Here is a 12,211-nt window from a genome sequence, read left to right as displayed (position 1 = left end):
ACGCCTGATAATTTTTGCGGGGACTCTTCCCTGAGGAATAAAGCATGCGCGCTCTTTAGAAGACATGTGCCTGCAGTTCCAAACTCCACCCTAATCCCGACCACAAGAGGGCCTCTTCTCACTATGAGTAAAAATGTACATGTGCAGGCCTTACCCACACACCTTTAAGTGTACACAGGGCGGGGCATTTTCTAAAGCCCATTTTGTGTGGGTAAAGCACTGTTTGGCCCCACATAAATGGCTTTTAAAATGATCTTCTTTGGGGGGGGGACATCATTTGTAAATTACCAGGAAAATGAGTTTCAAAGCAGATTTACGCACAAAAGTCCACCTTGCAAATTATCCAGGCAAAACTAACGGGCACATTTTAAATGCTCGTCGCGCGTACATTCCGGCCTTTATGCGCGCTGGGCAAATTTTCCAGGTGGCCCAGCCATGAGTGTAAAGGCCGGTAAGCAGACAAGTGCCAGGTTTCTTGAGGGTGGGGCAGGGGGACAGACCGGGACAGCGCTATTGTTCGCTGTCCAGGAGCCTTGTGCGTCAGCCGGCAGCCGGCTTGCACAACTTACTTCATCTCAGGAGTTGAAGTAAGTTGCTCAACAAAGGTAAAAAGAAATAATTGGATTTAGGAGCGTGGGGAGGAGAGGGGAAGGGTAGGGAAGGTGAGGAAGGGGGGTAGGGAACTGGGGAAGGCCGGGATGGGTCGCCGCTCGGGAACTGCCTCCCCACCTTGCACGCGCTGCCTGCACATGCGCGTGGGCTGCTGATTTTATAACCTGTGGATGCCGGCGTGCGCATGTTATTAAATCGGCACGTCCATGCGTGTGCAATGGCTGCATGCGCACATGGACGCGCTCGTGTTTCTTTAAAAATCTACCCTTAAGTTCACAAAATTTCATCTGCTATTTGATATGTGTGGTTTTGCCGAATTTACACACAGGACCTTTTAAAATCATAGGAACATAAGAAATTGCATACTGGATCAGACCAAGGGTCCATCAAGCCCAGCATCCTGTTTCCAGGACACAAGTACTGGCAAGTACCCAAAAACTAAGAATATCCCACGCTACTGATGCCAGTAATAGCAGTGGTTATTTTCTAAGTCAACTTGATTAATAGCTGGTAATGGACTTCTCCAAGAACGTATCCATACCTTTTTTGAACCCAGCTACACTAACTGCACTAACCACATCCCCTGGCAACAAATTCCAGAGTTTAATTGTGAGTTGAGTGAAAAAGAACTTTCTCCGATTAATTTTAAATGTGTTCCATGCTAACTTCATGGAGTGCCCCCTAGTCATTCTATTATCTGAAAGAGTAAATAACCGATTCACATTTACCCGTTCAAGACCTCTCATGATTTTAAAGACCTCTATCATATTCCTCCCTCAGCTGTCTCTTCTCCAAGCTGAACAACCCTAACCTCTTCAGCCTTTCCTCATAGGGGAGCTGTTCCATCCCCTTTATCATTTTGGTCACCCTTTTCTGTACCTTCTCCATCTCTTTCTTGAGATGTGGCAATCGGAATTGCACACAGTATTCAAGGTATGGTCTCACCATGGAGCAATACAGAGCATTATGACATCCTCTATTTTATTCACCATTCCCTTCCTAATAATTCCTAACATTCTGTTTACTTTTTTGACTGCCGCAACACACTGAGATGACAATTTCAAAGAATTATTTACTAAGACGAATAGATCTTTTCCTGGGCGGTAGCTCCTAATATGGAACCTAACATCGTGTAACTACAGCATGGTTATTTTTCCCTATATGCATCACCTTGCACTTATCCACATTAAATTTCAACTGTGATTTGGATGCCCAATTTTCCAGTCTCACAAGGTCCTTGTGCAATTTATCACAATCTGCTTATGATTTAACCATTCTGAATAATTTTGTATCATCTGCAAATTTGATTACCTCACTTGTTGTATTCCTTTCCAGATCATTTATAAATATATTGAAAAGCATGGGTTCTAGTACAGATCCTTGAGGCATTCCACTGTATACCCTTTTCCGCTGAGAAAATTGTCCATTTAATCCTACTCTCTGTTTCATGTCTTTTAACCTGTTTGTAATCCACGAAAGGACATCACCACCTATCTTAGAAGCCTCTCATGAGGAACTTTGTCAAATGCCATCTGAAATCCAAATACACTACATCCATTGGTTCACCTGTATCTACATGTTTATTAACCCCTTCAAAAAAGTGAAGCAGATTTGTTTTGGGTAAAGCCATGCTGACTGTTAAATTAAACCATGGCTTTCTATATGTTCTGTGATTTTGATCTTTAGAACACTTTTCACTTTTTTTCCTGGCACTGAAGTCAGGCTAACTGGTCTGTAGTTTCCTGGATCGCCCCTGAAGCCCTTTTTAAATAGTGTGGTTACATTAGCCATTCTCCAGTCTTTAGGTACACTGGACGATTTTAATGATAGGTTACAAATTTTAACTAATAGATCTGAAATTTCATTTTTTAGTTCCGTTAGAACCCTGGGATATATACCATCTGGTCCAGGTGATTTACTACTCTTTTCAGTCATGCCTACCCACATCTAGATTCATCGTGATTTGGTTCAGTTAATCGAATGATTACCCATAAAAACCTTCTCAGGAACAGGTATGTCCCCAACATCCTCTTCAGTAAACACTGAAGCAAAGAAATTATTTAATCTCTTTGTGATGGCCTTATCTTCTTTAAGTGCCCCGTTAACCCCTCAATCATCTAACGGTGCAAATGACTTCCTCGCAGGCTTTTTGCTTCAAATATATTTTTAAAATGTATACTGTGAGTTTTTGACTCTACAGCCAATTTCTTTTCACTTAGCCTGTCTTATCAATGCCTTACATTTAACTTGCCAGTGCTTATGCTTTATCCTATTTTCTTCTGTTGGATCCTTCCAATTTTTGAATGAAGATCTTTTGGCTAAAATAGCCTCTTTCACCGCACATTAACCATGCCGGTAATCGTTTTGCCTTCCTTCCACCTTTCTTAATGTGTGGAATATAACTGGACTGTGCTTCACCTCTTGCATATTTTTTACCTTTGTAGCTGCTACTTTCAGTTTTTTTCTAACTATTCTTTTCATTTTATCAAAGTTTCCCTTTTGAAAGTTTAGTGTTAGAGCCATAGATTTACTTACTGTCCCCCTTCGAGTCATTAATTCAATTTGATTATATTATGATCACTATTGCCAAGCGGTCCCATCACCATTACCTCTCTCACCAAATCCTGTGCTCCACTAAAAATTAGATCTAAAATAGCTCCCTCTCTCATCAGTTCCAGAACCAATTGCTCCATAAAAATGTCATTAATTCCATCCAAGAACTTTATCTCTCTAGCATGTCATGATGTTACATTTACCCAGTCAATAGTGGGGTAATTGAAATCTCCCATTATTACTGCACTACCAATCTGATTAGCTTCCCTAAATTATATTAGCATTTCACTGTCTGTCTCACTATCTTGGCCAGGTGGATGGTAGTGTTCTCCTATCACTATTCTTTTCCCAACTACACAAGGGATTTCTACTCATAAAGATTAGATTGTATATTTAGTCTCAAGCAGGATCTGTATCCTGTTGGACTCTGTGCCATCCCAGACATAAAGCTCCACCCCACCTCCCAGATGCTCCTCTCTATCATTGCGATATAATTTGTACCCCGGTATAGCACTGTCTCATTGGTTATCTTCCTTCCACCATGTCTCAGAGATGCAAATTAAGTCTATGTCATCATTCACTGCTAAACATTCTAATTCTCACATCTTAATTCTTAGACTTCTGGCATTAGCATACAGACATGTGAAAGTGTGTTTTTTCTTTGTATTTTCATTCTGCTTATGTTCTTATGTTCTTTTGCTTTTTAATTGATAGGGATACATTGGAATCTTTAGCACTTGGATTACTTTTCTGATTAATGGAACCTCACTGTTGGGATGCCCTAATCCTATTGCATCATTAGTATCCTTTGAAGATACCTCCCTCCGAACTATGCGCTGCTGAGCGACTATCGGCTTTCCCCTTTGATCTAGTTTAAAAGCTGCTCTATCTCCTTTTTAAAGGTTAGCACCAGCAGCTTGGTTCTACCCTGGTTAAGGTAGAGTCCATCCCTTCGGAAGAGAATCCCCCTTCCTAAAAAGGTTACCCTGTTCCTTACAGAACTGAATCCCTCTTCCTTGCACCATCGTCTCATCCACGCATTGAGATTCAGGAGCTCTACCTGCCTCTGGGGACCTGCATGTAGAACAGGGAGCATCTCAGAGAAGGCTATCCTGGAGGTTCTGGATTTCAGCTTTCTACCTAAGAGCCTAAATTTGGCTTCCAGATCCTCCTTCCCACATTTCCCTATGTCATTGGTGCCCACATGTACCACGACAGCCGGCTCCTCCCCAGCACTGTCTAAAATCCTATCTAGGTGACGTGTGAGGTCTACCACCTTCGCACCAGGTAGGCATGTTACCAGGCAATCCTCACGCCCACCAGCCCCCCAGCTGTCTACGTTTCTAATAATTGAACCAACTATGACGGCTGACCTAACCCTTCTTTCCAGGGCAGTAGTCCTGGGAGACATATCCTCGGTGCAAGAGGACAATGCACCACCTGGAGAGCAGGTCCTTGCTACAGGATCCTTTCCTGCTGCTCCTGGTTGATGCTCTCCAATCATGAGACCTTCCTCCTCCAAGGCAGCACCAGGGCCTTGGAGGAGGAAGGTCCCTGAAGGAAGACCTTCAGGGACATAGTAGCCAAGTCCCAGTTGGGACTTGGCTACTATGTCCCTGAAGGTCTCATCTATATACCTCTCTGTCTGCCTCAGCTCCTCCAGGTCTGCCACTCTAGCCTCCAGAGATTGGACTCATTCTCTGAGAGACAGGAGCTCTTTGCATTGCATGCACATGTACAACTTGTCACTGGTGGGTAAAAAAATCATACATGTGACACTCAATGCAAAAAACTGGGAGGCCCCCCTCTTGCTGCTGGACTGCTGCCTTCATCTCAAATTTGTTCAGTTCCTAGTTGAGTTTTAGGTTTCTATGGGAGTAGGAATATTATTAATTAGGGTCCTTTATTAGTATATTCACTATATATCTGGTAGTGGCCTACAAGGGAATGATCAAACTCTCAATAAGATGTGGGGAATTCATGAAGTGAAGTTATAGGGCTGTTATTTTATTTGTGTGTGTGTGAGAAAGTGTCACCTGCCTATACATTTAAGGATGAGCTGGGGTGGGTGGGAGAGGGGTAGGAGGTTTGGGAAAAATAAACACACTAACTTGTTTATTAGCTTCTTTACTATTTAAATAAAAAATCAAACACTATTTAAAAAACAAACACTACCTAAATCCCAACCCTGCCCAGACTCCACCTTCTGAAATGCCCCTCCCCTATGCAGGTATCAGCCATACAGCTTTCTAAAGGCCATTTTTGGGGGTAAAGCAGTCCTTTACCTGCTGAAGCCCCTTCAAAGATTACCCTGGTCATGTGCATACATCTATCTAAAGGAAGCTTAATCTTCTCCGTTTACTGGCTGTGCAATAGACTCCCCTGATTAAACCTATCATTCATACTTCTGGTCATTTGGCAAGTAATCCTGTTTCTGTGTCTATATATATATTTTATGAATGTAATTCTCTTTTAATCATCTTATTTTTTCTCATATGGGTGAGCCATAATGGCCTCTTTGTTCTATTCCCCTTGCTAACAGACCTCATATAAAGATTTGTTGACATTTCAGTTCTTTTTTTTATTTAACTTTCATTTCTTTCTTCTGTCTAATTCTCTCTCTCCTCTCATACCCTATATTTCAGTATAACTCGTCTTTCTGTTTGTCTCTCCATCTTCCTTCCAAAGGTGCCTTTTTTTCCGTCAACCTATCCAGTTTTCCATTCTTCCCAAAGTTTCTCCTTTCCTTTAACTCTCTCTTCTTTTTGATCCCTTCTACACTCTTCCCTCCCTTCAGAATCTCCCTTTCAGTCTCTCATCCTCTCACCTCCAGATTTACTCTACTATCTCCCCTCCAGTCGTCAATACCTTCCTTCCTATGCTCTCTTTGCCAGCCTTTTGTTCTTTCCAACTCATCTTCATCCTTCCGATCTTTCATCCCTCCTTCTGTCTGTCTAGGTTCACGCTCAATTTTCCTACCGGTCTCAATGCTCAGCTCGTCATCCTTCTCTCCCCTCATCAGTGCAGCCTTACAGAACCATCCCCCATCCCCCACTGTTACTACTTTGGCCCGCCCCTGCCTTGATGGCCACGGGTGGCTGAAGGTAAAATGGCACTGTTTCGGAAGACTGAACAGCCTCTTCAGCAGCCACAGAAGGAAAGAAGCAGGAGGTGCCAGGTCACCCTCAGGAGCGGGAAAAGGAAAAGAGCATTAGCAGCACTCCGCAGCCCAGCCTCAGCAGCTTGCATCAGCTGACGGGATAGACTCAGGGATGATGACAGAAGATCAGCAGTGGCAGCTGCCAGGCTGGCCCCAGCAATGGCAGAAGGCTGATAGGCCTTGGCAGTGGTGACAGCAAGAGGCTGGATGGGGATGGTGTTGGTGAGTAGAAGGGGGAGAAGGCAGCTTGTCACATGCCAGAGATAAATTCCACGGCAAAAGACAAATTTCATGTCAGTTGCAGTGGCCATGGCATCCAAAGTGGGGGCCATGAGCATAACAGGTTTGGCAGTATTTAATATTGGTTTTATCATTATCAGCAGAGTCATGAACTTTGTAACATCCTGTATAAATTAGATGGCAAAGTGAAAGTACATGTGTATGCATACGTTCATGTGCACGCCTCCCATTATGAACATTATCCCACCCAATTACACCTGCTAAAATGTGCACAGAAATGTTTTGGGAAATTTTGAGCCTATCTTTCAAAACTGCCTGCGGTTCACAATTTGTGCATGTAGTGGGTGTGTGGAGACCTTTGCAAGGATTTTATAAAGGGTGCGGCAGGTGCTACACCATTTATAAAATACTGCATATTTCTGCCCTGAAAGTATACGCCTATGCTGGAGTAAATGCCAATGCCAGAAAACACTTATTTAAGTACCAAAAAATATACATATCCATCTAATAACCTTGATTTATATGTGGAGGTAGGTATTTTATATAGTACGCACATATACTATTTTAAAAATACTTGTGCGCCTACTTGTACTCACCAGTCAGCTGATATGCCTACCAGTTCATCCAGTCCTTTTTCTGGTTATGTAGACCCTTTTTCAGGTGACGGAGACCCTCTAGCCCTTCACCCTGACTCCCTATTAGTTCACCTAGACCTCCCAATCAAAAATTGCAGACAAAAGACAAGCCCTTTCCCAAGTGAGCTAGTCCGTTAGCTGTTTAGAAAATGTTCAGACAAGTTTGGTAATAATGCATGCACGAATGCCTCTTACAAAGTGGCAACTTGCTCACGTACATCTGAACCCCGCCCCTGAACATCCCTTTTTCTCCCCAGTAAAATGTATGCGCCACACAGCAGGTGCACCCATGCACTCTTGAGGTTTATGACATAGTCAAAAGGATGAATTTTCAAAAGCTTACTTGTGCAAAAATGCCCACATACGCGCGTTGGTGGGCTGGGCACGAGTAACTCAAATTTTAAAAAGCCGCAAAGTACGCGCGTATATACCCGTTTGCGTGTAAAAAAATAAGAAGGAGGAAAGGGAGAGGGGCATAGGCAGGGCCTGAGCATTCCAGGGCAGGAACTAGATTTACGCGCATTACTCTGTATTTTAAAACGGCTGGCCACGGCGCGCATCAGCTTCTTATTCACGGATCTCAAGTTTTAGAGCATTTAGGACGGGGGTGAAGGGTCCGGGTCATCTAGGGGGCTTGCAGGATGAAGAAGTGTGGAAGAGCTTGATAGTGACCCTCGTGAGAGCCGGTTCTAAAATCGGCTTACATAAGTGCGTGAAAGCTGGCAAAGTCCTATGGAAAATACAGGAAGTAGGATTACTCGAGTAAGTGCTTAAAATTAGGAGCATATTTGTTTGAAACAGTGCAAGTGCAACGGTGCACACGTTATAAAATTCCACCACTTATATGCGCGCAGGCACGCTCCTTTTAAAGTTAACCTCTATCTGCGCAGGCATGCTACGTTTGTGCGCATGTGATAATTTTACATGTAATACCCCTTTGAGAATTCACTCCAGGATGAGCATACTTTTGAAAATGCAAACTTATGCACATAGTTGCAAACCTCTCCCCCAACCCCACTCCTAGCCGGGAACTCCCTCTCTCAGTATGGGTAAACTTCTGCACATGTACATAGGTTCAGAGTACCTGCAGATCAGGCCATTTCTGCACATGAATTTAGCCACGGAAGTGCCTTTTAAAATTACCCTCCCTGTGGTTAAATTTAAGGGACGCAACACTGATTGCACATGACTTTGCTTGCATCTTTTTCTTTCTGTGGAATTTATTTTCCCTTCTGCAACCTTTAGTAAATGAGTGCACTGGGGAAACAGTCACGCGCATTTCAAAAGTGTGCAAGCGAAATGACTCACAGGCCGTATACACAATTTTTGGCCTACTTTTGCCCAGTCCTCGCATCTGGCCCTGAATAAACTATAAATTAGGTGCATGGCCTTGCCCAAACTATTTAAACATCTATTCAGGTGCTCCACATAGCCTTCCAGTCAGATGGGGTTTTAGATGCACAATACCGATTCAAAATCTATCATTTTCTGCATGCATAATTTAGGTTCATAACATTGTGTTTAGATGCATAGCTAAATATCTTTGAAAATCTACCTCTTGCAATGCTTTTATTAAAGGATCTTTTTTTATTGACATAAGTTTGATCTTTGCTGACTAATCCAGGATCTTTAACAATAAGATTCTTGCAAGGCAAGGTTCCCTTAGCTCTTTCTGCCAAGCCTCTGACAATAACCATAAGGATACACCACCAAAAGTCTTACGCAAGACCATTTACATTAAAACCATTTGGCAGGTAAAGAGTATAAAGGAAGTTAAAATTCCCATTAATCCTCTTTTTAAACCCATAAAGCCACATGACCAAAACACATTCCCAAGAAAACCAACTGTTTGAAAGGAAGCAGTCAGAAAAGAGAAACATTGAAATGTCAGAAAAGAAAATGTTCTGTCTTGATCTTCCTTGAGGAGACACATCCAAATAACCCATGATCAATTCTTACTACAGAAACCAGAACATATAGCATGGCCCCGACTCGCCAAACAATTATCCACAAAGATATTTGGTGGAGAGGGAGGAAAGGGGAAATGCAGCAGATACAAATATTTGCCTTCCAAGTTCACAGATAGGACCACGGAGATGAAATATTTCTAGAACTTCTGATTTTACGTGTTTCTAAAATGTAAAGTTTGGGGTTTATTTTCTTGCTAATTTGGGGGTTGGGTTATGGATACATAAAGTATGAATTTTTCAGTGTTTTCGTGTTTTAGACGCCGGAGTGAGATTATTTCTCATTTATTTCCCAAAACTCTCTGCATATAGTGAACTTCACATTGAGTAAACTGGCGAGTGGGAGAGTTATTTATTTTTCTATGCAGTGTAAAACAGAGAGATAAAAACTACAATAAGAAAACAGCACAACAGAACACAAGATCAAGCTACAAACAAAATTGCTTACTAGTCTGACAAATCAGATGCTAATATGATCAGACAAATCTTCTTACAAACAACAAGAGACGAAACTAACCAAATTATTTATACACCTGTTGAAACAAAAAGGTTTTAAGATGCTTTTCAAAGGTGGTCAAAGCAAACCTCTTTCAACATGGACTGTGGAAGGGAATTCCACAGCAGGGGGCAAGTGATAGAAAAGCTACGCTCTCTGGTCTCAGCCAAGTGTGCCAATTTTATGTCTTCTAAACTCTGTCTTGCTGATCTCTAAGCTTGAGAAGGTTGATAGAGAGCTAAAGGCAGGGATGGTAACTTTAAATCAAGCATGCACCCAATCGAGCATGTATGGGCTAGGGTCGCTAACTTTTCAACAGACCAGGACTGGACACTTAAAGGATGAGTGTGGAGGGCGGGGAGATGGTACCCTTCATTTGTATAAATTTGAGATCCTGCCAATGAACTGCCTATACAGTGTATCTGTGTATGCATTAAAGCACAATAATGGGCTGTTAGGCTGCATAAGGGCAACAATTTCTGTTCTAGCTTCTCAAGGCAATGAAGGGGGCCTCCTGCCACTTAGCTGCACCCATTTCTTATTATGGATTATTAGGGGGTAATGGGGAGGGGGGCACAAAATTTCTCCTCTATCTTTCTCTCATACACATTTGTTCTCTCGCACACACACACGCTCACACATACTCCCTCTCACACATGATAGATTTGCAGCTCCTCCACCGCTCTCTACATTAATGGCGGGGGTGGAAGGGAATTAGAACCAAGAGCTAAGAGAAACAGATAAGTATGGGAAAAGAAAGAGGGAAGCTTGCTGGGCAGACTGGATGGGCCATTTGGTCTTCTTCTGCCGTCATTTCTATGTTTCTATGTTTCTATGTTTCTATGTTTCTATGTTTCTATGATCTCAGAGGGTCAAAAGCCTAGGAAGGCCTGGAGTCGGCATGGGTGGCGGTGGCGTCTCGACCGCCATGAGGAGCCATAGGAAATGCGGCAGCAGAGGCTGGCCCGTGCCGCGAGCAGGCCTGGAGAGGGAAGCAGGATGGTGCAGGATGTGAGTAGACGCAGTCGCAGCTGTCTGCGAGCGCCGGTCATAACATTTTCTATGAAATTTCCTGACTCTGGGAAAAGCATGCCTGGAGGTTGTTAGCAAATGGAAGAAGAGAGTCACAAAGTCATAAGCTAGCTAGAAGGAAAGATTTTTTAAATTGGAAGGATCAAGAGAATCAAGAGTTTCACAAGAGTATCCTCTTGTTGTGATTCTAGAAAACCAAGAAATAATTTATTTCCAGAAGCCTAAATCACCAGCTCTTGCCATCATACTGTATATGGAAGAAAATTTCCACCAAACTATACTCCCTCTAACATAACTTTTAGAGCAAAGAGTGTTATGACTGGACTTAAACCTGGGTCTGCTTTGTGCTTGTATGGTGATTCTAAGGAATCCAGGCTCAAACTGCCAATAGTCAGATTGGTCCTCAAAAGATTCAAAAGGGATGCTGGGATACCTGGAAAGTGTCCCTGGCATTTAGACAGCTAAAAGACCAAGTGATGAAATGGGATCCTAGTGAAAGACCTGTGAGCTCTTCTGAATCCTATGCACGTGAAGCTCTGTGCTAAGTCTACGAATAGAAATGGCATTTCAGGTATCTTCTGTGTTTGCCCATAAAGAAAAATTACTGTGGAAACTGATCTGGACTGGACAAGTAGACTGGATTTAACTGTGCTGTACTTCTCAGCATTTGCAACCCCGATTGACCTTACCTCTTGATTTGTACCAGAGAATGTTTATGTTATTGCCTTAGCTAATAATAAATCAGCATTGAGGCACCATTCCCAGCGTGGTTTGTGTTGCAGGGGCTTCCAGCTTGATAATAATGAACATCTCTGGCCAGATTCTGTGAGGTATGGTAGGAGCTGATATAAAATCTTCCAACTATTCTCTTGGATTTGTACCTCTTGACATCCTCCTCGAAATCATTTTCCAATTGTTTGAGGAAATTTGATTTCTCACATCTCTCTCCCAGGAGTACCAGTACTTCTATTCTAAGGAATAACTGAATAAATTCTAGAATTTAAACTTTTTGGGGCAATAATCAAAACTGTCCATGTTGGTACAAACTGCACGGATGATCAAAGGAAAAATCAACACAGGTTTTTGTTGTCATTATTGCCCCTGGAAAAATTACCTGCAAAGATTGCACAGGCATATTTTTTTGTCTTTCAGACTGATAGTCAATTATCCAGGATACTTTTGGTGTAGTGTAGAAGACAAGATACCCTGCCTCTACTCCATTGTCCTAGACAATAAGTTGTGTAGATGCTATAGGATGGCCAAGGTGGGTGCCTCATGTCAGAGGCAGTTCTTGTGTATCCCATATAGTCAGGCAGGGAGTATGTTTTGTTGCTGTTTCAGTTGCTAGAATGGCTGTATCTGAGCATGACAGGCATTAAGGCATGTGCTGTCTGTTTACAATAAATGCTGTTTTGCCTATTTCATTCCTGTGAACCTGACTGAGTTGTCGCACAATCCCTCAAAGTATCTGTTATTCTTGTGGCATTCATGTGGTGGTAAATAATATTGGTTGTTT

The sequence above is a fragment of the Rhinatrema bivittatum genome, chromosome 2 (genome assembly GCF_901001135.1).
Source record: "Rhinatrema bivittatum chromosome 2, aRhiBiv1.1, whole genome shotgun sequence".
In the NCBI taxonomy this organism is placed as follows: Eukaryota; Metazoa; Chordata; class Amphibia; order Gymnophiona; family Rhinatrematidae; genus Rhinatrema; species Rhinatrema bivittatum.
Note: the sequence above shows the minus strand (reverse complement) of the source record.